The 26,290-nt window shown below is 42.0% G+C and overlaps 1 pseudogene; it reads right to left on the minus strand.

The window, feature by feature from the left end:
* Positions 1–14,559: 14,559 nt before the first annotated feature.
* On the minus strand, positions 14,560–16,401 carry LOC147634203 (18S ribosomal RNA; annotated as a pseudogene).
* Positions 16,402–26,290: the final 9,889 nt, after the last annotated feature.

Here is a 26,290-nt window from a genome sequence, read left to right on the forward strand (position 1 = left end):
TGCCACTGCCACCGCCACTGCCACCAAACCACCTCCCTATTGAAATATATGATGTACAAGTGAAAGAGTGAGAGAAAGAGGTCATGTAGGTGTGAACACACCCCAAATAACGCATGTGGGTGGAAAAGGGATCTAGGGTCGGCCCAACCCTAGCCCTTGGTGAACCCTATATAAAGGGCAGGAGGCTTCACTTTTTGTAAAACAAGTAACACAATCAAGACATCTCCTCATAATAATCATAGAGAAAGCAATCATTAGGCACCACCAGGTCATTAGGCTTATCCACAAAATCTTTAAGGACAACATTTGCCCTTTGCATAATCTTTTCTCCAGAGTGACCTCTTTTCGAAGCCAGCTTCAAATAAAAAAGAAATCACATCACAAAGGAAAGTATGCATGTTACATATTTGCAAAAATTGTAAACAACTAAACACAATAAGTAATAGAAAACCATGACTTACTATCTATAGATATGATCTCCACACACAAGGCTAAAAATATTTTTGGTTGTCTTGTTTGCCTCCAAAAAACCCAACCAAAAGATTTTGGACTCTATCGTCGATACATCACACAATGCTAATAAATTCAGTTTCTCCAGTGTTGCAAAGCTATCCACATCCCACTTTAAGGACCACACTTTTTCCCACCATGCATCGCCATGCTTAGGATCAATATTGTTAAGGATCTACACAAATGGAAACCATTCTTAATTTACTATGTCAAAGTTTAATATTGTCTTTAAACACAATTAGAAATACACTATATTAATCTTATTAGTCATGCAATTCACCATTGCAAAACACACTACAAATTACCTTCCCTATGCGGTCACCATATCTCATGGCCAATTCCTCTCTCCTTAGCTTCAATTTTTCCACCTCATCTTCTTCCATGGTCAAGTGCACTTGCTCAAGATTTCTGTTCAAGGATTGATTAATTTGAACCTTCACATAACATCGAATCTCATCACATGACAATTTAAAGCAAAGCTTAAGCTAATAAATACTCACATTATAAACAAGCTTTACCAAGTACCTACAAGTAAGAGAGTACCGAGGCTCAATTCCCTTTGTGTTCTTCTTTCTAATAAAAGTAATTAACTTTCTATCGCTCTCTAGCAAATCTTTTGTGTAATCATCATGATTGGCATCATGATTGGCACTAATGTTGGCATAGTTTACAATCACATCCCACAAGGTTGTGGGTTACCAAAGCATGTGTGAATAAGCTTTAAAAAACGGACACAAAAAATTATAATTTGAATGAGAAAAACACCACATTATCAAGGTCTGAAACATAAATTTATATGCAACTTACTAATTCATCCTTTGCAAGCTTTCCAAGAGAGTGATCTCGCTCACACATATAGGATCAATGATCGTACACAATACATGATGGTGCTTTGCTCTTGTTTGAGAAAATCATTCTTTATTGGCTGTTGTCCAAGCCACCATATGATGGTTTCACTCCCACATGTAGAACATCCTACCCTCAAGCATTTTCAACTTTGGTCTACTTCTAACCTCCTCCTCAAATTCCCTATTAATGTCATGCCAAATTGCATCCCATCCACTAGTAATCTCATCATTAATAGGTAGTCTCTTTTTCACATGTCCAAAGAGAAACTATAAGGTATTGTAATATATGATGTACAAGTGAAAGGGTGAGAGAAAGAGATCATGTAGTTGTGAACACACCCCAAATAAAGTGGGCATGTAGGTGGAAAAGGGATCTAGGGTTGGCCCAATTCTAGCCCTTGGTGAACCCTATATAAAGGGCAGGAGGCTTCACTTTTTGTAACACAAGTAACACAATCAAGACATTCATAAGGTGAAGGTCAAGCCAACTTTGGGGTGGTTGAAATAGAAGGTAATATACAAGCTTTCTATACATCTTGTGTTCTTGCTCTCTCTCATATATGTTGCTCTATTTTGCCACCATCAACTATTGCTTCCGTTGTGCATACTCCCCATGATTTTGAACTCCCCACTTTCTACATTACAACATGCTTCAACGATCAGCTGTCTCATCATGGACAAGTATCCAAAATTATTTGGGAAATCCAAAGAGGATGTAGTAATCACATATGTCTCTTTGACAATGCCTGGCACATGAACATCCTCGGCCCGATGGATCAGAACTTCAAGAAAGCCACTTTTGTCCCGACTTTACAAAAATGTGCCGCTCTTTGGGTTGCTTAGTATGCTCATTTCCCCACATATGATGCAATCAAGGATGCCTTTCTTCAAAGATTCAGGGAAGATAAAACCTCCATGCATGTGCTTGATAAGATATATCGGATGAACCAAAAAAGCCTCACGGTCAAAGACTATGCTGCTAAGTTTTGGAAGCTTCTCCAAAGACTGGATGCGTCTAATTGGCCCACGGAGGAGAACCTCAATTCCTATTTCATGAAGGGATTAAGCAAGCAGTTGAAAAGGGTAGTAACTAGTTCCGATCTCGCCACAATGACTCTGGATGGTTGAATCAGCTCTCATGGTAGAGTGCATGTTGGTAGGGTCCATCAAGAGCAAAGGCAAGAGAAAGAGCAAGAGCAAGAGCAAGTGGAAGTCCAAAAGGTCCTCTTTTTAATCTAAGGAGGAGAAGGAGGATGATTCTGATCACTCAACTTCAAGTGAGGAATCAAAGGAGGATGAGGAAGATCGCAAGGCAAGGTCAAAGAGCAAGAAGGCAAGAAAGACAACCAAGGAACTGATTGAGCCATGGCTCAATTGACGAGTGATGGAGTGAAGTCCCCTAGTTAGGCACTTGGTGTGTTCGAGGTGTCAGAATCATGGCTCTTGTGTGCCATTTGTAGAATCACCACACATACCACAAAGGCATGCAAATACAATGGGAGGAAAGCACATGTAGTCTAAGCAAACATTGTGGAAAGCTCAACCTGCCCCACTAATGGCTCCACAGGATTCATACCGAGAAGGCCACCAATCCACCCATGTGGGAATTTTCCTCCCAGGTATGTGCCTGGACCTCAACGACCCACTTTCACATGGTTCTATTACATTGCCCCAAGTCTTCGCAAATCTTACTCTGAGATTTGGAGGAAGCATAGGGTAGAGGTGGAAGAAGCCTAGGCTTCAGCATCATGCCTACAGGCAGTAAATCTTATGGAAATGGAGGCTCTAGATGAGCAAGAATTAATCAAGCCGACCATAGAGGTGGCAGAATCATCCGCTCTATGGTGGTGACAAGATCCATGCAACCCGAGACTCCAAAGGTGGGGAAAGAACCGACCTTGGATAAGAGGGGGAAGCAAAAAGTTGTCACCTGGCAAGAGTAGAACAAGGTACGGACGGAGGTGCCCAATTGGGTGGAAACGTAGCAGGCTCGAGAGACATTGCAAAAAAGGAGCTAGAAAGGCCAAGGCCGATCTACTATCAGCAACAAGAAGCCAAAGTCATCATACTAACGATGAACCCAAATGAGGGAGGCAAAGTGCCCTCACCATAACCAGATGGGAGCCACGAGACACTACCACATAATTTGGGGGAAGATCTTAAGTGGTAGCTCCTCACATTAGTGTCGAACTTCAAGGAGTAACTACTATGCCGCCTGATGCCCTAGGAGGAGAATATGGCACCCTCATAGCCTCTGGAAGCCATGCACACATTGAGAGGACAAAAACTCTCTCCCAGGGAAGCTCCTATTTATGATGAAGCCATCTTGATGATCCAGGTCAAATTGGCCAAAGTGGACATAAAAGAAATATTGTTGGATGGTGTATTAGGACTCAACATTTTATGGATGGTGTATTAGGACATAAAAGAAATATTGTTGGATGGTGTATTAGGACTCAACATTTTATGGATACGACATGCAAAATACTTGGGTTGAGTAGATGGGATCCAGCCCCGTTTGCCATGAAAAAGGTGGATCAAAGGTGAGTTCCGCCACACAGATTAATCTGCAACCTCACACTGTAATTCTCTAGATTAACTTTTAATATTGCAGTAGTGGTGCTCCACTTGTTGGAGGACATAAAAGGTGCCTACTTGATGTTACTGGGGCAGACCATGGTTTAGGTAGGAAAGGATTAAGCAAGACTGGGATGTGGAAAGGATAACTATCTGGCACGAGGAAATAAGAAAGTCAAGATTTTTGTAGTCGGTCAAAGAAAAGTGGAGAATCCTTCTCGATCAAAAGTAGCTGAGGGAGTAAACATGCTGGACGGATTAGACCTCAATGAAGAGGAAGAATATCTGGACCAGTAGAATGCAAATACGATCAGCTTGTTTGAGGTTGATGTGGTTTGAATCATGGAGAGACATTGACAAACCCTTCATCACAAGAATGAAGCCACAGCAAGGATGAGCCCAATCCACTTAGTGAAGGGAAATTTTATGATTAGGTTGAAGAGTTTTATGAAGCCTTAGCAAATGATGGCAATACATCGAGTTTGCAACAAATCATTGCAGCAGTAGACAAAGCCTCTGAAAGAAACCTAAAGTGACCCAAACGTGTCAGAGAAGATGAAACAGTGAGTCATGGAAAATGTTCACAGTCGTGCAAACGTTCACTCGACTCCATTTTGTTGAAATTTGAGCATTGTGATGAGCTATGGTGGATCAAACACTAGAATCAACATCATTAACAAAGTGATTAGCAAATAAATTAAGATGTGATTAGCAAATAAATTAAGATGTAATCAAATAGATTAATGTAGGCATAGATACTCAAAAACTAGCAAATTCTCATTAGGGCAATGCCTCAATTTATAGAGTTTACATCAAGCATCTAATCCCATTGATTTATCCATGATTCACTCCACCTCTTTTCCTTGATTCTCTCCACCTCTTCACTTTTCCCATAGTATCTCCACACTTCCTAAATCTTCTCATGCTACCCTTTATTCTCTCCCAGAATATCTCCACAGAATATCTCCACACTTCCTAAATCTTCTCATGCTACCCTTTATTCTCTCCCAGTAGATTCTTCTCACCTTTTCACAGGTTCTTTCACATTTACTCAATCTCTTTTATAGCCTCTAACCAAGGGCTTGCTCCCGCACACACCCTATTCACTTGTGTTAAGTTCAACACCTCCCCTCAAGTGAATACCCCTAGTACTCCTAGACCCTATACCAAGTTTGCCTTCCCTTACTTGATAGTCCGCGACTAGTGTCTACACTTCCCCTCAAGTTAACTTAGCACACCTGGACCCTGTACCAAGTTTCTCTCTTACTTGATAGCCCGCAACTAGTGCCTCAAGTCCCTAAACTCCATAGTCCTTGACACTCTCTCTCTCTATGTGTCCAAGGCTACTATAAGTGCCCGCGACCTTGACTAAAGTGCTCACACATACATCTACCACATGGCCTACATCATCGATGGCTCAGAGGTGGTTTTACTTTGTTGGGGCAGGTTACATTGGGTTGTGGGGTCTCTCTCTCTCTCTCTCAGATTTTCACATGGCTCTTCACTCTTTGGAGCCTCACATCTTCTCTTGTCTTCAGTCTTCTTGTTGTGGTAGCTTCTCTCCACGCGTCCGTCTCTTCTTTCAGTCTTCATGTGGCAGCTTCTCTTCTTGTGGTCGCTTCTCTTCTCGTGTCCATGTCTTTCTTTAGATCTTCTTGGTGTGGATCCTCTTCTTGGAAAGAGATATTCTTCTTCTTCCTTGGCTGGGACCATGAGCTTGTCCGTCAGGTCTTTTTGCTCCATGTGAGCAACATTTTTCAAGGTTTTGCTGACAGTTTCTTTGGGCTTTTGATGTTCATCTTGTGTCATTATGCAATGCAGACCCAAATTTATGCGGGAGATCTTACCTCTTGCCTTATTCTAGACAAGGGCAGTGTCTGATCCCATATTTACACTGCTGTAATGTGTCCAATACATAATGCGTATAGCATTCATTCTTATGCACATTCCCAAATGCAACTTTGGCTATGAATAATCTTTATTTTGAGTAAGATTTACAGGCATTAACTAAGGATTAAATGCAAAATGATGATTATCATAATTTTATCAGTATAATTTTACCAAAAATTACATTAAATCAAGGGTAACCAATTTGTAAGGGATGGTTGGAGTATCAAACCAACTTCGGATTGCAATCTCCATTGCTAATAACTCTTCTCCAACTGGCATTTCATTGATTGCGCCACTACAACCATGTTGCTTGTGTTATAAAGTTCACTTTCCCGCCACACAAATGGTACATTGAGCTGAATTGCATCATTTTTAAACTCCTCAATGAGTCTCTCCTGCTTTGCAAAAAAACTTTGCCACCATTGTAGAGGACTTTCCGGAAAATATACATGTGCACCCCACACTATCTCCCTTATTTCATTCAAACAGTGTAGAAAATCAATTGAACAATTACCTTTTTAAGACCTTGCTATCTCATTTGTGGAAGAGAGCAACATGTGCTTAGTTCATCCTATTTCACATGCTGGAATGGATAATAAGAACTTGAATCCCTCTCTTGGGAGTCATGTTTCTGAGTTAGAATACTTTTTGCTCCACATGAGTGTCTTTTCCTCCTTTTGCTCTATTTTAAAATAAAGCTGAAAGCTATGATCATTGAGCTTCAGGAATGATGGGTCATAGATACCTTCTCTAGTTGCATATTATTTGAAATCATATGTCTCCTCAATTACTTAAATTCTAGGCATTGGAGTATATGCATCTTGTAGCACACTCTCGCGGGGTTTAACTCAAAAAATGTTAGTGTACCACATGAGTTCAACAATAGGGGTTTTTTAATTAGATACATTGAGAAAAGTTAACACAATTACATTAACAGGAGGGGTTTTTTAATTCAATTTTAGAAAAAAATCATTTAGTTCAAAAGTAAAGAGGGGTTTTTTTATTGGGGGGAAAATTTTAGTTAAGGGGTTTTTAAAATACCTCTTGAACGCACATGATACCTAGGGTTTTCTAGGAGTGCACCCCCCGAGAGCACACTACAAATCTGCAAAAGATTAACTTTACCTTGTGCTTTGCCAACTTTTTCCTTTCTATGCTTTGTTGTTCTCTATGAATCTTTAAAGCCCTTAAAAAACGGTTGTGCAATGTATGAGAAAAATGCACAAAAGATGAAAATAATTTCATAATTTCAAGTATGTAGCTTAAAAACATAATAAAAATTCCTTTGGACAACTTAATGTACTCACCCTTATCTTCGTTGGTCTTTGTGATGTCTCTTTTTGTTTTCAACTCTACACAAATTTGACAAACACCCATCCTACTCTTCTTAGGAATTTCCACATGAGAGAATATTGCCTCCTGACTCTCAAGAATGAGGGCAAGGAGAGAACCTTTCTCATACTCTCCTTGAACAAATCTACATAGATATTGTAGACTTCTTTCTTTGTGAAACTATCAGGAAAATGAGTGAATTTAGAATTTGGAAGGACTTCTCCATTGAGCAACACAAAACTTTTAAGACATTGCCTCAACAATGAAAGATGCGATGTTTCTTGCAAACTAAAAGCTACTTAAAACTCCTCAAGTCCTTTGCTTGAAATTATTTTCCCCATTCTTAAGTTTCCAAGGGAAAATTTTTTTATGAAGCTTACTCTACACACCACCACATCATCAACAAAGTACTTGGTTGCTGAGGAGGATCACGCTGTCACTAAAGACCTCAAGAAGAAATTTTGTTGTGCTCTTTTCAACCTAAAGAAATGCTGCCGTTCTTGATGGATTTTTTGAAGTCCTAGTGACCTCAAACAGTTTTGCTTACAACAAAATGCTCTACTTGCATCACGTATGAAAATCATTGAAAGCATCCTTGCCTTCCTTGCACCTCTTGAATTTCTTTGCTTTGTGTTGTTGGGGTCGATGCTCAATGTGCATGCTGATTGTCGAGATTAAAGTCTACTGGAGGAGGTGGTCCGGTTGATCACTTCAATATCCATGCTAAAAGTGGAGTTTTTACAGGAGATCGACAAAAAAGGGAGGACTTGCTAGGAATGCTCATGAGCTCCATGTTATCACTCTCTCCATGAGCCTTGGCTAGAGTTTATCTAAACTTTCCTTTAGATTTTTATACTTAAATTCTAAAACTTATATAAATAGTCAATTTAAGCTCATGAGCATGCTAGAATCAATTTCACGAGTGTGCACATTTTTTTGCAAGTTCTAAGTCAAGCTTGTTCTTTGTCTTGTCTTCTTTAGTTTAAATTTAAAAAATGTAGGCTTTAAGAAAAACATTTTAGGTAATTTGTGGTTAATCTCTTGGGATTCCACGGAGATAATTTTAATGGCAATTGCAAACTTTGGGAAAAAAGTTACAATTTTCTGTCAATTTGAGGTGCGTCGCTATTTTTGAGAGAAAACTCTTTATTGCAAAATTTTGCTTATTTGCTCATAATTTCAAAATGACAATTACATGTAAAAAGTACACAACACCTAAAAAAGTGAAGGTTTCATTTCTCAATATCACTCCTCCATTCTAAAAGAAAAAAATAGGATTCTAGAATCCAAATCTTGGAAGTCTTGCTCTTGATAAATGGTTCTTTTGAACTGGTGTAAAGGAAATTAGGATTCCAATCCACTTGACATCAATCTTGGGTTTTGGATTCTAACCCTTAGTCTTAGATGGTTTCTAGAACACAACTTTTCTCTTACTTGGATTATGGAATCCCAATTGTAATTTATATCTTCTTTTTTCGAGTTTCTGTTATTTTGGTGGATTTTAGAGTTTTGGTCAAGCATTTTTGGAGCACATGGATAGTATTTTTGAGCCACTTGAAGAAGAAACTACTCCCCTTGTACCTCATGTAGAAGATACAAGCAAGAAAGATCGTAAAGACTCAAAAAAATAAGGAGAAACAATTCTTAAGTTAAGTTGAGATTATGCCTTCAAGTCTAGGTGCACCCTTACCACTTCCACGGGATAAGACTTCAGATAATGCTATCCAAGAGATGTGCAAGATGACAAAGATGGTTGATCCTTTAACACCTCTTGTAAGCCGCATGTTAGTTATATTGATCAACCTCCCATTGATCCCCAAATAGGAAAAAGACCAGTTCAACTACAAAGTGTCAATGAGGTGCATGTTTCTAACCTCAAGATCAATGTCCGACCAAGGACCCATGGAGAAAGTCTAGAGCAAATTCTTACAAGTATTATGTTCTAGGTGGAACCCACACATTGCTTGCAAAAAAATAAGTTTGCCAAGAATATGACCATATTGATAGTTACAAGACAGCTCTTTGTTGGGTTTATGCGGGTTTGACTGATGTGATGAGTGTACAATTTTATCCATGGATCACAACATTGACTCATATTATCGCTTACAAATGACGTTCCTTTAAAAAATGAGGTTCTTTTAGAGTGGGTTAAGCAACAAAAATAATGCCGAAACATTGATGAGAACTTTCGAGTTACACTTTGTAAGAGATGTGGTCTACAAGTATAGAAAAAGAGCTCACGTGGTGTTGACCAAAAGCCAAACATCAGGCCTTATGATAATTTTTTTCAATTGGCTTTTCATGATGGGGAGATCTGGGAGATGCAAAAATAGATTTTCTATTTACGGGAGAAAGGAAAGTTGAAAGGTCAAAAGATGTTGAAGACTCATTCAAGCTCTCGTGGGAAACCCAAGGTAGATGAAGTTATAAAGCCTCTTCCTGAAGACATGAAGATAAATCCCTTGTGATCATTGCAAGGAATCTGTGATATATCTCTAATAATGAGAATTCTTGCACATGTGAAGGCCGGAAACATCTCCTTGGAAGAGATGGGAGTAGAATTTGAAAGGTATATGTTTGTTGTTTTCTCTCTTTTTCACTCAACAGCTTGTTTTTAGATTTTTAATGAAAATAGCTTTGTCTTTGTAGGAATAAAATCCTATTTGCACATGCAAAGAATTATGATAGAAAAGCTGAACTGCAATGATTGGGATGAAGTTAGGAAATACCATCTTGATTCAAGTAACCCAAAGGAGCATGAGAGATTCTTACTTCTTTTTGAAAAATGTGTAGGTTTTTTTTTCTCCCTTTCCTATTTTAAGTAAAATTAGGATTCTAGAATCCTAATTCAAGTCTAGAAGTTACTTTTTCTAGTCTCCATCTTAAGGTCTCATGGGTCCTCTTTGGATTCTAGAATCCACCTTGTAGTCTCATCAAGACTTACTTTGGTTTCTGGAATCTAGCTGAAGGTCATGTGTGAGATTCTAAAATCCACATTGGTTTTTAAAGACTTAACATTCTAAATTCTTGTCATATGTTATGTTTTAGATTTTTAAATGTAAATTCTTTAATTTTGTTTTAATTTTCAAGTATCTGAGGTCTTACTTAATATCTGTGGAATACAGAATTGAGACCCTCGTGTTAAGTTGAAGGAAATTCCACAACCCTTTGAACAATTTTTGTCTCATTGTGAGACAGAGAGGAAAAGAAGAGAGCAAGAACAAACGATTCAAAATGTTCTTGGCCTAAACAAATACATTCTTGATGATGTGGATGAGCCTCCTTTACTTTGGATAGTTCATGAACAATGAGTAGAGGAAATGGACACATTTTACAGGTTGTTCTTATACATTAGCATTAGCTAATGCTCCATACCAAATGACCCTGCTTTCCACAAAAGTACCAGTGACATTGTCCTATCTTTTGCACTGTAGCAAGTGTGTGATCCTATCCACTAGGAGGGAACCTTACCTTCTCTCTATAGAAACAAGGACACATGATTCCTCCAAGGAGGAAACCCATATCCATGGCAATATCAAACCTCCACAAGAAAGCCTTTGTGCCATAGATGATCTCAGCATTCCACCACCAATCTCTAAAACTTCTCAAGCAACAGGAAACACAAGGACCAATTAACCCCTAAACAAATTGAGATAGAGAGTGGATAGACAATAGCAAAATAGTACACAAAAGTCCTCTGAAAAATACGCACTGAGAGGGGAGGGAAGTTGGGGAAGACGATGAATAGCAACGAGAGCCACTTTTCACGCTGCACCACAAGTAAGAAACATGCCTCTGGTGGCTACAATCCAAGCTGCAAAAATAGCCCACTGATTACCATCGAAGCCTTCCCTCTAGATTGGACCTTGAACTCCACGTGGAAAACTAAGAGCAGGAGCACCAGAAGAGAAAACACTCATGAAGAAGAGACGTCACTATAGAAAACATTGATCCAGCAAATGAAGAAAATGTAGCCACCTTCAAGATCTAGAAACGAAGTGCCACGAGGTAGAAAAGAGCACATATGGGTAGCAAGGTACCTAGGTGTCAGATACCACAAAGATAAAAGCACTCAGAACATGGAGGCCCCAAACTTGCAAAAAACACTGTTGTAAACACAGCAACTAGCCACTTCACCTGCTCCAAAATCCACAAAAAAATGCAAGATGCAAACAACTCCACTAGAAAAACGCACAAGTGTTGGACAACCACTTGAAGCCTTCAGGGTGGGCCAATTTGCAAAAAACACAGATGGAGGAGAGAGGACAACAAAAGGACGTCAACAAGAAATGACAGGACAACAACAAGAAATGAGAAGGAGGGCCAGATCAACAGGGAACTTGGGTGATGATGTCATAATAAAGCTGCACAATGCGGAAGCAAAACATAGAAGAGAGAGAGAGAGAGAGAGAGAGAGAGATGAGACAATGAACATCATCTTATTATAGCATGAGGCTTTACATGATGGCAATACTAGCCAGCACATGGGTGAAGTACAAGTGCTTGTGAATTAGTGTTGGATAACAAGTGAGTGGAAAAGATTTCCTTATATAGGGATGCAAGGAACTTGCCAACTATATCACAGGAGAGAGAGAGAGAGAGAGAGAGAGAGAGAGAGAGAGAGAGAGAGAGATCAGACAATGAATATCATCTTACTATATCATAAGGCTTTACATGGCAATACCAGCAAGAAAATGGGTGTAGTACAAGTGCTTGTGAATTATTGTTGGATAACAAGTGAGTGGAAAAGAGTTCCTTATATAGGGAGGCAAGGAACTGGCCAACTGCCATCAAGGAATTGGCCGACTGGCCAACTGCCATCAAGGAACTGGTCGACTGGCCAACTGCCATCAAAGAACTGGTCGACTGGCCCATGTAGCTGGCCGACAACAGTAAATTACCCCACGACTAGGCAAAACATAAGAAATATATGTATCCAATAAAAGACCAGGTCCCACAACACATGAGATGCACAAATTCTAACAGCGGTCTCAGAGGAAGAGGGGACTCCTATAGACAGAGTCGCGGAGGCGAGGATGGGGGAGGAGGAGGGGCAGAGAAGAGGGAGATGGGAGAGGTTGGGAGTGATCCATCGGAGAGGGAGGGTGCTGGGAGGGGCTCCCTGGGGGTTCAATGGGACCAACTGGCCTCACTGAGAAGTGAGAACTAGAGGAGGAGTCTCAACGAGGTAGGCTGCCAAACCAAAAGGGCCCGAGGGACCCTTGCATTGACTAGAGGGGTACCATCATCTCAATGGGTGGGTGCTGTCATAAATGCTCAAAATGGTTCTCTAATAGAAATGAATCCTCCTGTACTTTGACAGCCTGGCATGTGTGATAGTGGCGCTCAACTCTGGTAGTCGACTGAGACGGCCTGAGGACGGCCTTGGCGTGGTGGTAGCATAGCCATCTGGTTGGTTCGTGGTGCTTAGCTTCCTGATGACATGCCTCTCTCTCTACCCCTTGGTGAGGATCTGAACATGGACTAGGGGGACCACTAGAGGCAGCCTCCTTGGCACTGAGAGCAAGCTTTGGCAAGGTGGCCCATCTTCTTGCAAATGAAACACTGGCCGGGAAGGCTTGAGTACTCCACTCGCTGAATGATGGGGTATCCCTTAAGGCAAGGAATGGCTATGACATGGGGCACTATCTCCGGGGCGAGGTAATACAAATGCATAGGGATGGAATCTCGGCTGCTTCTGCGAGGGACGAAGCGGCCATGGGGGGGATTCCCTCCATACACTTAATCATTTGCTGAAAGCAACTACATGGGATTCCTCCCAAGTCATTGGGGCACAAGCACATCAAAGGAATCAACGAATTTCAAACTAGACTGTTGGCGGGCAACACACTTAATTGACGCCATTTTTTGAAAGGGAAATCTAGATCTACAAGCAACTGGTGCAAATCTCTCTAGTTCCTCTTGGCCCCCCTGAGGGTTTTCTGGTGTGCTCTAAAAATTGGTAACTTCAATATTTTTATTTTATTCCTCTAGCATAGAGATCTCATCCTGTGTGCTTCATAAAAAGGTACTTTAGTGAAAGTGCTCTTAATCCATGATTATCTCATCAAATCTCATGCTTCTAGGCTTTAGTCATAACTAGACATACTGCTATATTGCATCCAAAATAGTGATTAATTTTTACTAATCATGGATTAATTAGCCCTAATCCTAGCCATTGGGCACAATTGATGGTTTAATCTTGCCATTAGGGAAACTTGCCATAGCTCCCTGTCACTTCATATTGTAAAAGCCCCTTGTTTATTTATCATTATGCTTAATCCACCATGTTAATCCTCTTTTGGGATCCACCTTCAATCACCTCTCTCTCTCTCTCTCTCTCTCTCTCTCTCTCTCTCTCTCTCTCACGCACACACACATCCCTATCTCACTCACTCACACACACATCCTTATCTCACTCACTCACATACACACGCGCACACACACACACACATATTGCTATACTGCATCCAAAATAGTGATTAATTTTTACTAATCATGGATTAATTAGCCCTAATCCCAACCATTGGGCACAATTGATGGTTTAATCTTACCATTAGGGAGACTTGCCATAGCTCCCTGTCACTTCATATTGTAAAAGCCCCATTGTTTATTTATCATTATGCTTAATCCACCATGTTAATCCTCTTTTGGGATCCACCTTCAATCACCTCTCTCTCTCTCTCTCTCTCTCTCATGCACACACACATCCCTATCTCACTCACTCACACACACGCGCACACACACACACACACACACACACACACACACACACACATTACACACACACCCCTCTCTCCCTCTCTCTCTCACACTTTCACATGCAAACACACATGCCTCTACCACTGTCTCTCTCACACACACACACCTCTCTCTCTTACATGCACACACGTACATCTCTCACATCACACACCCACCTCTCTCTCTCTCTCTCTCTTTCTCTCTCTCTCTCTCTCTCTCTCATCCAGTGACCTGGCACGCAGGAAGGCAGCATGGACGAGCTAAGAAAAGGGTGTGGACCGACATGAATGGGCTAGGGCGAGCGATCAATAGACGGGCATGGATGAGCATGGCTGGGATTGATGGCTCCCACGATTTGGTGGGAGCCATCTGTTTTGGGCTTTCTTTTTAGAACCCTAGACCGTCGCTTAAGCAATGTATGCTTAAGAAATGTCATTTAAGCGATGCTTTGTAGTTTACATAGCAACATCATACAAGCGACAGCAAAAAAGAAGCGTCGCATATGCAAGGAGTCATGCGATGCAGTGTTTTTAGCTCAAAAAATTGTCATTTATACAACATATATACAACATTTGTCATCATGTAAATGATGCTTTTGTAAAAACCTATCATTTCAAACTTGTCTCGTTAAAGGGGGGGTTGTGTTGTAGTGGTGTGTCCACAATGATCCTTCCAAAGGTTTACCTATGGAAACCTTGTTGGTGACTTCTCCTTCCTCTAAATGATAAGGCTTAATGAACTTCTCACAACGTCACCAGTGGCAAAGCACCAACATCACTGTGATCTAGAAACTTCATTGGACTATTCAATCAGTAGGAGCAATGGGCTATGTGTACAAAGAGCAAGGATGTAGTCAATGACTCGGGCTAACTACCAGGAATTTCTCATTGAAGATCAATAATTGCAATGATCTATGATCCCCATCACGAGATAATTTCAAGTGATTACCTGGGACAATTGGCCGAGGACAATTGGCCGAGGTGGTAAACTCATTGAATTCATCAGTGTAATTCATGCATGGAGCCCAAAAAATCTAAGGGCATCACAAACCTATTATTACCTCAAACTTCCATGGCCTAGACAGCTGTAGTCCCTATAAAAAAGTTGGCTACAAAGAAGATCCTTCATGTAAGTAGGCTGAGGTATCGTTCATTAATTGAATTAACTAGACAAATCGCTCCACCAACTAAGAATGGCCATGCACCACCACCCATAGAATCAAGAAAGAGCTCTTAATCTGTCAATCCTTGCTATGCTAGGACCTAGTAAGTTTCCCCATGTTGAGTCAAATAAAGCCGCACACTCCACTCCTGGTGGTTCCCTCTTCCGTCAATTTTATTAAGTTTGAGCCTTGTGCGTATACTCCCTTTGGAGCCCGAAAACTTTAACTTCTCACATAAGGTCCTGGCAGAGACATCAAAGTAACATTTGCCAACTCCCTAGTCGGTCAGCATCATTTATGGTTGAGACTAGGACAGTATTTGCAAGCTCCCAACTTTCGTTCTTAATTAATGAAAGCATCTGTGGTAAATGTTTTCAAAGTAGATCATCTTTCATAAATCCAAGAATTTCACCTCTGACAATGAAATACGAATGCCTCCAATTCTCCCTATTAGTCATTACTCTGGTCCTAAAGATCAACAGTGAACACAATTGACCAAAGTCCTATCTCGTGGTATTCCATTCTAATATATTCAGATCATAGGCTTGCTTTGAGAACCCTAATTTTTTCAAAGTAGCCACCAAATCCACATCCCAACTAGTTAAGACTAAGACCACATCCCTGATAGAAAGGGTGGAGCGATCATTGCACACCAAAAGAGGCGGACTGCTCAGCCAACCATAGATCCAACTATGAGCTTTTTAACTCTTTTAACTACAACAACTTAAATATACACTATTGGAGATGGAGTTACCACAGCTACTAGCACTAGACTTGCTTTCCAATGGATCCTCGTTAAGGGATTTAGATTATACTCATTCCAATAATTACCAAACTTGAAAAAGCCTAGTATTTAGATTATACTCATTCCAATTAACAAACTTGAAAAAGCCCAGTATTTTTATTTATTGTCACTACCTCCTTGTGTCGGGATATGGTAATTTGCATGCTTTCCTTCCTTGGATGTGGTAGCTACTTATTAGGCTCCCTTTCTAGAATCGAACCCTAACTCTTTGTCACCCGTGTCACCGTCATGGCCTCTATCCTACCATAAAAAGTTGATAGGTAGAAATTAAAGGCCGACGATTCCTTCACTGTGCTATCACGCAAGCCCGCATCAGCCTTTTATCTAATAAATGCATCCCTTCTAGAAGTCGAGGGTTGGTGCACGTATTAGCTCTAGAATTATTATGATTATCTGACTAGCAAGGTACCATCGAAGAAACTATAACTGATTTAATATGTCATTTGTAGTTTCACAGTACAAGAGAGTTTATACTTACACGTGCATGGCTTAATCTTTAAGACAAGCATATGACTTCTAGGAGGATCAACCAAGTAGCTATCCTCGGTCACATGAGCAGCCCGAAGGCTGCTTGTTCCGACTCCATGCTCTCGATGAGGTAATGAGTCGGAGCACCTCCTGTAAGGTTCCCGAACACAAGACGAAGGGGTAAGGGGGGTGTGCCTCAGCACTAAAGGGCACGGTGAAGTAACAAACCCTTAACCATGGGATCAAGGGTGGAGGAGGTTGAGGCTACAGCGGTGGTAGGATGCGGGGTTGCTGGTGCACGCAGTCTCTAACCTCGTCCTCTGAAGCTACAGGTATAGTGGGAGATTGCCGGTAGGCCCAAAAAATTGACTCAAAATTATTTAGAAGAGAAGCTCTTCTGCACGGTATATAGAATGGTGTAACGGTTAGGTTCTTGCCTCCTCATGTGTGGGTCGCAGGTTTGATGCTCTGGTACTACACCTCTTTTTTGGTTTTTTTAAGTATTAAAAAACAACCAAGGCAAGTTCCCATGCCTATGCCCAGCCGAGTTTACCATGCCCATGCCCATGCCCATGCCCATGCCCGATTGGCGAGCCTATGAAAGGATGACGCCCGAGCTTACTATATTTGTCCAAGTTCACTCCGCGCGATCCTACGACCTAAGCCACCCCCATTTTCGTGTCCCTTGTCCCCCACCCTAGATCCCATGGTGCAGGGCTTGTTAGTTCACCGTGCCCTTTAGGGCTGCCGAGGGGGGGCGTGGACGGCCCACGTCGGTCACGAGCAACGAACGACCCGACAGCTCAAAAGTGCGGAATGGTCAAACAACGATAAGGGGGCCATTGTGCGACACCGTGCAATTGCCACCACGGAGGGTGTGGCCACCGCACAAAATTTGGTCTGTGGGATTTCTTCTTGGTTGGGGCTGATGCTACAAGGGAAAAGCCTCAAGACGATTCACAAGTGAGATGCTTGAAGACGGTTGATCACATAATGATTTGGGGTGGTTGCTTCTGATGTTTGTGCAATGAGTTTTGTGCTTTGTGGTGTGTGTGTGTCTGCGCACGCACGTGCAGAATAGATACTTTTGATGATAATCCCTCCCCCTTTTTGGAGTACAAGGGACAATTGTTCCAAGACACACGCACGCAAGAAGGTCAAGGATCGGATCTGCTGAAGCTCAAAGCATTCTATGGCATTTCTGGTAATCATATTCTGTTTACAAAGATTCTTGTCTTAGGGCAGAGGAATTATACGCATTTGAAGGAGACGGGAAGTTCAAGCCGCCTCTCATTATGACGTTGCTCAAAACACCTTGCCTGTAAGGAGAAATTCACTCATGTGCATAGGCCAAGGCTGAGTGTATGTTAATGGAGAGGAGTCTCTCTTGTGAGAGAAGTATGGGATTGATTCTAACTGCGAGGGCTCCATTTTCCTGGTATTGGGGATACATGTTTTGCGTAGTTTTTGTGAGGTACTTCTCTGGATGTGATCGACAGTATTTACCTGCTTAGTTGTCGCAAGGCACTTGCCTCTTCCTCTAAGCAAGATCGGCGGTATATAGTTCGAGACCATTAATCTACTTTACATGGATGTTTCAGGAATGAAGTGGCATTTGAAGGGTTATTATGTTTTTGTGTGTTTCTTATGCTGTTCTACGCTATATGCTACATGAACAATGCAGGTGAGAGGAATCTCACTGTTTAGAATTGGCATTCTTGTTACACTAAACCAACCTCTATGAGATCCTTTTCAAAGTTTTGGCGATGCAAAGGTCGTTTCTGTAAGCCTAGCAGGGCGTGTCGTGACAGATTCAACCACATGTGCGAGAGAGAGAAAGAGACAGAGAGTGAAGGAGAGAGAGAGGTATAGGGATCTTGAACAGTACACCACACTAAGTTAGGAACATGCCCGGCCCTCTTTCAAGAATTTATTCAAGAACAATCCACGGGCACACTGGTCAAGATCAATACAATCAATGAATACAAAACAAACAGATATGCCAATTTAGGATATCCAAGTCGATGTCCATGTCGAGGCGCAAGATCTTTGATGCCGAGCACACCATGGGGATGATCCACAAGTTTTTCTCACCAGGCTATTACGAGATCCAAAATCCGCGTCCAAGTTCCAAGTCCAAATCCCAAGTCCAACTCCCAAATCCAAGTTCCAAGTTCCAAGTCCAAGCTCCAAGTCCATATCCCAAGTCCAAGTTCTAAGTCCAATCCTAAGTCCAAGTTCCAAGTCCAAATCGGAAGTCCAAGTTCCCAGCCAAGTTCCAAGTCCAAGCTCCAAGTCCAAATCCCAAGCCAAGTTCCAAGTCTAAGCTCCAAGTCCAAATCCGAAGTCCAAACTCCAAATCTCGAATCTCAAAGATGGGCAATGGAGCTGGGTGGTGGCACTTTGGCTGACCTGAGCTAGGCGGTGGCGGTGAGTGGACGAAGAAGACAATAATCTCTAGACTCTTTGTCTATGGATTCAAGAGGGATCCATGCTTCTTTTACACTTGAGGGAGGTCCTTGCTTTTTGCCAACGGCAGGCGAAGCTTTGCTTTTTTCTTTTTGACTTTTAATAATAATAAAATATTACTCATCTTTTGCCAAAGTTCTTGATTTTTGCTTTTTTAGCTTTAGGGCCTTGCTTTTTGGCCTTGGAACTCCTTTTTGGAAAAGTGGCCTTTAGCTTTTTGGTACGTAGTCTCCTCTTTCCAATGGTGCCCTTGTCTTGTGGTCAACTTAGTTTGACTTTTTGCTTTTCCCTACTTTTGACCAAAACTAGTGCTTTTTCCTGTGCCAACTTCATGAACCCTGTTTCTATGCTTTCATCAATCTTTCCATGTGCTTGCACATAAGTTCCATCATGCGAAAAAGAGCTAGGAGGGCCAAATAGTTACATCTCTCCCTCTGATATCACAGCTGTCCTCAACTGGTGGACTGCAAGTGTTCCAAGCAAATCCATATGTTCCATGTATTTCCATGCGTTCCAAGTACAACAACTACATCCATATGTTTCAAATATTTCCCAGTACTAGTCTTGTCGGCGGGTGTGCTTTTTCATCTGTTCCATGTATTTCCATATGTTCCATGTATTTTCATATGTTCCATGTATTTCCATATGTTTCATGTATTTCCATGTGTTCCAAGTACAACAACTACATCCATATGTTTCAAATATTTCCCAGTACTAGTCCTGTTGGGTGTGCTTTTGCATCTGGTCTTTCCTCATATCTATGGTGTCATCTACTTGTCTGGCAATATCTCTATGCCTTATCTCTGACGAATGTCTTTGTTCTTGATTGTACTTCTTCAGGGCCTATCACATGTGTTAGATATAATAAATGCATACTTACCCTCTGCAAAAACTAGACATAACCTACTCAACAAACAAGTATGCATCATTCACATCTACTTGGTTCTCCAAGTACTAGCCAGGTATTATGGAGCCCAATGGACTATCACATGCCATAAATCCAAGCACTGTCCACACATCAAAAACAACACACAAAGTCAAAGAAGTTCAAACATACATCAATATGAAATGCACAAGTAATGATCCTTATGTTTATGGATTGTCCTGTTTGGTTTGATCAGAAACCATGCTAAGCTATCTTGCTCCTGAGGGACACCACTTAGACTATCGCTCAAGGCCATCTGGTCATTAAGACCACCCAAGAGTTCGCTCAAGGCCATTTGGTCACTAGGACCACCCGAGAATTCGCTCAAGGCCATCTAAGACCGCTCGAGAGTCCATCAATAGTCATATGGGCCATTTGGTCGCATTGACCGCCTGACTATGAGCCCGACTATGAAGTCCAATACAGACATCTCAGCCATCTGGTCGCAATGACTGCCTAACTATGAAGTCCAAGATATCTAGCATCCTTGTCGTCCAATGGGTCATATGACATCGTTGCTTCCCATATACAAATCTTTTTCTGGCATCGTTGCCTCTCATATTGTAACGGGAGGCGGACGCGTGTATTGGAATCATATAAATGTGAACAAGATTCTGAGCACTTAACACTTGAGCATTACAACCACAAAGCTAAAAATGACAGTACACCACATAAAGGGGCCGATGATAGGCTGACCCTCCCCCTTTAGGTTATATTACCAAAAGAGTCTGTAAAGTACAAGATTACGGGTGCTTGGGGATTCACCACCAGCCTGCACCTGATTCTTCCAAATACATCATGAATGAATACATTTCAAACAAGAGAATCTGTAGGTACATCCGCCCTACACACAGGTACATCCGCCCTGCACAAGCCTCTTCACAGGTACATCCGCCCTGCACAAGAGTATCACAATCCTCACAGGTACTCCGCCCTGCTCAGGATGTAAATGGATCTTTAGGCCCTGTTTCCACGCGAGAAACTGATCTAGAAACCTGTGTTCTCCAGGAGCAAGTGTCCCCAATGCTTGCTCTAAGCACCTGCTATACCAGGAATCCTTGAGACACATCCATGCTCACATATTCCATTGCTGTCCGGCCTGTTTTGTGTAATAACCAGTCCAAAACAGCAACTTTCTGTCGCGAGAAATCCACCTGTAAAGGGTCCTACAGCCCTGTGGAGGTCCCTAGAGCTGTCCTGTACTGTCCAAGTTGACTTTGGACACCTGAAACCAGCCCAAAACTCGCAATAACGAGAAATTACAGGTCTGAAATTTACCAACCAGCCCTTTAGAAGAGTGTGGGGATCATTATCCAAGCTTGTGTGAGTCTGGGAAGCAAGCAACCAGCCCTGTAGCAACTCCCAAAGCTCCAACCAGCTCTCCAATGTGTTGAGTTATGAATAAAACAGCCCAAAAGGCCTCTTGAAGGAGGCGCCTTTCTCCAGTGCCACCTAAGGGGCTTGGTGGGTACACATACAGGCTGACAAGTGTCCCCATAAGGTGTCCAGGTAGATGTCCAGCCCATTGTGCTCCATTTGTCCTGTTTGTATAAGTTTAGGTCCAACCAAATGGGAAATGGCCATAAGCTATCCGGACTTCATTAATTTTGGTCCAACCAAATGCGAACGCATTATAAGTTGTCCGGCCACTTATTAATGAGTGTGGACCTACAAACCAATAAACTTTAGTAGTGAATGAAATAAACTGTAAATTGAGTGTGGACGCACTTACCACCTGCAAAACCCATAAGCCCACAGTTTTAGGCCCAAACAGGAGTGCACACACGCGTCCACAAGGTGCCCGTGCGTCCCCGGTCCCTCGGACTGCACAAGCCAAAATAACAAGCATTGTCCAGGCAGCAAGACAATGTCACACAAAGTAAAATAAAGTTATGGCATGCATCATTTATGCATTGTGCACATGTAAACTTGGAGAACCACTTATCATCATTCTTGTACTTGAAAATATTCCGCCTGCCATCATAACACACCATGTGTGCATGGCCGGAATCCACACGGGCACCGAGCCCGAAAGTCCACAAATGTCCTGCCATGTCCTTGGACTCATATGCATCCACTCATATGATCCATACACATGCCCAGGTATAATACATACATGCATCCGCATGTTTCTAGGCCTGACACGCATCCGCATGTCCCTAGAATATAGGGGTTTGTGACATCCCCCTGGCTTCTAATCAGGTCCGCAACTGAAAAGCCTCCAGATAGGCCTTCAAAAGATCTGGGTAATCCTCGAAGTAGGCCTCATCCATCCAGCATCCAAAGCTGAATAATTCTTGAACTTCACAAGGCACCTACGAACAAGTTTGCCTCCCGCAAGCTTTCGTTCCTTGTGAAAAACAATCTGTTCAGGTTGAAGAATCTCTTCCAGCTCATCCACCTCGGGTGGGTCTTCCAAAACCGGCTCAAACGGTGTCGGTCCCACATAAGGCCTCAATAGGCTCACATGAAAAGCATTATGCATGTTCCAATGATCTAGGAGTACAAGCCGAAATGCAACATCATTGATCTTCTCCAAGATCTGAAAAGGTCCATAATACCTGTTGGAAAGTTTAGGGTACTTTCCCTCTTTCCCTGGCCTCTTCCGAAGGTGGCCTTTTCAAATTTCAGCAAGACCCAATCACCTTGTTTGAATTGTACATCCCTTCTATGCTTATCAGCTGCCTTTTTAATCTTGGTTTGAGACCTCTCTATGGCTGTCCGTACCTGTGCAAATGCAGTATCCAAGTCTCTGACATACTCATCTGCTGCAAAAATCTCATCCTTTGTACGAAGGATGGGTGGTAGTACCACCTTGCCATAGATAATCTCAAAGGGCGCCTTGCCCGTAGAAGTATGTACCGTATTGTTGTAGGCAAACTCCACAAGTGGTAAATACTTCTCCCAATCCGATTTGCGGTCGGATACATAAGATTTCAGCAAGTCGAGGACGGCTGAATTTGCTATTTCACTTTGCCCATCTGTCTGTGGATGGTAAGCTGATGAGAAGTTCAGTTTTGTACCCATATTGTCAAACAATGCACGCCAAAATAAGCTTGTGGTTCTAGGATCTCTATCCCCCGCAATAGATTTAGGCATGCCATGGTGTTTGAATATCTGTGCCAAAAACATCCTAGCCATATGATCTGGCTTTATTGTCTTGCGCACGGGGATGAAATGTGCCTGCTTGTTGCTAAACCTGTCAATGATGGTCCAAATAGCATCATTTCCCTGTGGCGTCCTTGGCAAATCCATAATGAAATCCATAGCAATGCTTTCCCATGGTTCATTTGGTATAGGCAAAGGCTGAGGCAATCCAGGTGTTTTATGTCGATCAAACTTGACCTTTTGACATACCATACATTCACGTACATATGCTTCAATATCCTTGCGAATATCCGGCCAAAAGAAATACCTCTCCAAAGCTTGTGCTGTGGCCAAAATGCCTCTATGGCCTGCATATGGAGGAGCATGGCACTCATCCATAACCTTATGGCGAAGGTTCTTTACCACACACATATGATTTTGCATCATGAGATATCCATCTCTTATGACATAAGATGGGACAGCAATACCCTCTTGTAATTCAGCCCATACATGTGCAAAATCCTCATCCAGATGATAAGTATTACGCATATCCGATAAGTCATGGTATGCAACTGTAATAGCATGAACCTGTGGTCGTCTAGATAAGGCATCTGCCACGACATTCTTTTTCCCTGGAGTGTGTAAAATCTGAAAATGAAACATTGAGAGGAAATTTGCCCATCTCATATGCTTCTCTGAGAGCTTACTTTGAGTCAAAAAGTATCTCAAACTTTGATGATCAGTTTTGACCATAAAATCAGCCCCTAAAAGATAGTGTTTCCAAATAGTAAGGGCATGAATTACAGCCAACAACTCCTTCTCATAAACCTGTAAGTGAAGCTCTGCATGTTGCAAGCGTCTGCTCTCATAGGCAATGGCATGTCCTTCTTGGTTCAAAACAGCCCCTATGCAGTCCCCACATGCATCACATTCCACCACAAAAGGTTTGTGCAAATCCGGAATAATGAGTACCGGTCCCGAGATGATTGCACTCTTCAACTTTTGAAAGGCATCTCTTTCTTCTTGTGTCCATTTAAATATTGCTTTCTTCTTCGTTAAGTCATGTAACGGAGCGGCAATGAAAGCAAAATGCTTGACGAACCTCCTGTAGTAAGCACATAAACCAAGGAAGCTCCTCACTTCATGGACTGATTTCAGCTCTGGCCATTCTTGCATGGCTTGTATCTTTGCAGGATCCATGCGCACACCATCCTTTGATACAATGTGACCAAGATAGTGAATCTCTGGGAGGAAGAATTCACTCTTTTTTGCATTTATGTAGAGCTGATTTTCCTTAAGCTCTTTAAACACAATAGCCAGGTGCTCACGATGTTGGGCTTCATTCTTTGAGAATACAATAATGTCATCAAAGAATATACCCGTGAATTTTCTATGCTTTCTGAACACCCTCTCCATCATCCTGTTGAAGGTAGCGGGTGCATTTGTAAGACCAAAAGGCACCACCAAAAACTCATAAAGACCAAAGGCTGTTCTAAATGCAGTCTTGTGAACATCTTGAGGTGCCACTCTCACTTGATGATACCCACTCTTGAGGTCTATTCGGCTGAAACATGCCGAACCTTCAAGCTTGTCCAAGATGTCATCAATGCGCGGAATCGGAAACCGATTCTTGATGGTTATCTTATTGAGGGCACGGTAATCAACACACATCCTGTAAGTACCATCCTTCTTTTGAACAAGAAGTATTGGCGAGCAATATGGCGAGGAACTAGGTCGAATCAAACCCTTTTCCAAAAGTTCATTCACCTGTGCCATAATCTCTTCTTGTTGACTAGCACTCACCCTGTATGGTGGCCTATTAGGTGGAGAGCTACCGGGAATTAGATCTATGCAATGATCTTCCGGCCTCTCTGGTGGCAACCTTGCTGGTAAAGCATTCGCAAAACAATCTTTGAACTCATTCAAAAAGTTAAGCTTGTCTTGATCTAATGCACTAACATCAACATTAGAATGTTCAATGGTATCACGTGCAAAAACCAAGTAAGAACAAGCTGATTTCTTTATTGCCTTATTAATTTGTACATGGCTTACAAGAGGTATGGTACTTCCAGCAGTACCAGCATCTATAGAGTGCTCACGGCCTCTATGTACAAAGCTGATTTTCTTCTCTTTGTAAGCCTTAACAGGCTCTAAACGGTGATGCCAGGGCATCCCTAACAAAACATCACAACCTGTAAGAGGAGCCACTAGAAAGCTCTCATAGTCGAGGTAGTCCTGTATTTGTACACGGAGTTTACCAATGACCGGAGTTACATCAACCTGTTTGCCCTCAAAGGCGGCATCTGCATTCATTTGCATTCCCATGTCTTCCACATTGAGACCTATGGCGGCAGCCATCTGTACGGATATAAAGTTATCTGTGGAAGCATCATCAAAAAGAAACAAAGCGGGTTGATCCTTCAATTTGCCCCAAGCCTTGCATATGACTCTACTCTTGGGCTCATGCCCTGTATTACCCTGCACATCGGGTACAACATTCACAAGAGGCTTTTCCACATTAGGCTCAGCATTCTTAGGATTCTGTGGGCATTTAGGATATATATGATCTTTACTGCCACACTTAAAGCATTTTCCAGCCTTCCTGTACTCTTCCAATTGCTGTTTTGAGAGCCCAAAATTGTGGCGTTTACCCCCCGGCTTCTTTTCGGAGTCATCCTTTGCATCTCGGCCATCTTTGGGAGTATTCTTAGGTGGATGTCCACCCTTTTTCTGGTCATAACCAGCCCTGAATTTGCTCTTGTTTTGACCTGCAAATGGCTTATTTGTGGGTGCTTTTATGTGCAAGTTCTCCGCAATCATGGCTGAGTGTATAAGCTCTTGTATGGTCTTATTTGGGTACACTCCCAAGCTTTGTTGGATGATGTGATGGAGCCCCGATTCAAACTTTCTCTTCGTCTCGTCCTCTCCAATCTTCATGAAGGGAGTAACCTTGAGAAGGACTTTCCAAAACTTTGCTATGTATGAAGCAACGGACTCTCCCTCATCTTGGGACAGCCAATCCCACTCCTTGCGTACATCCTTTGCAAAGTTTGGTGGTAAGAATTGATCATAAAACTGAATTTTGAAAGAAGACCAAGTTGGGGCAGCACTTCCATCAAGTATTTTTGCAAGCCACCAATCACTTGCCGTATCCTTGAGATGCATTCCCACATGCCTGAGCATAGACTTTTCCGAAAAATCTTCATTGCAAAAAGCTATCTCAAACTGTCTAATGAAAGCAAGTGCTTTGGTAGAGTCCATCCGTCCCTGAAAGTTTTCAAACTTTACATCCTTGTCATCGGGACTTGAACTCTCGAGGCTTCTTCCTTCTATATGCATCCCTAGGTACATCCTGTTCATCTGCATGATAATGATGCTGCGATGAAGATTCACGATCCCTCTTCGTTCTCTCTTGAGCCACACTCTCCAAATGAGAGGAAAGCTCAACACGAGAATGGATACGTCTTCTTGGAGTA

The sequence above is a fragment of the Cibotium barometz genome, chromosome 11 (genome assembly GCF_041138505.1).
Source record: "Cibotium barometz isolate CiBa-2024 chromosome 11, ASM4113850v1, whole genome shotgun sequence".
NCBI lineage: Eukaryota > Viridiplantae > Streptophyta > Polypodiopsida > Cyatheales > Cibotiaceae > Cibotium > Cibotium barometz.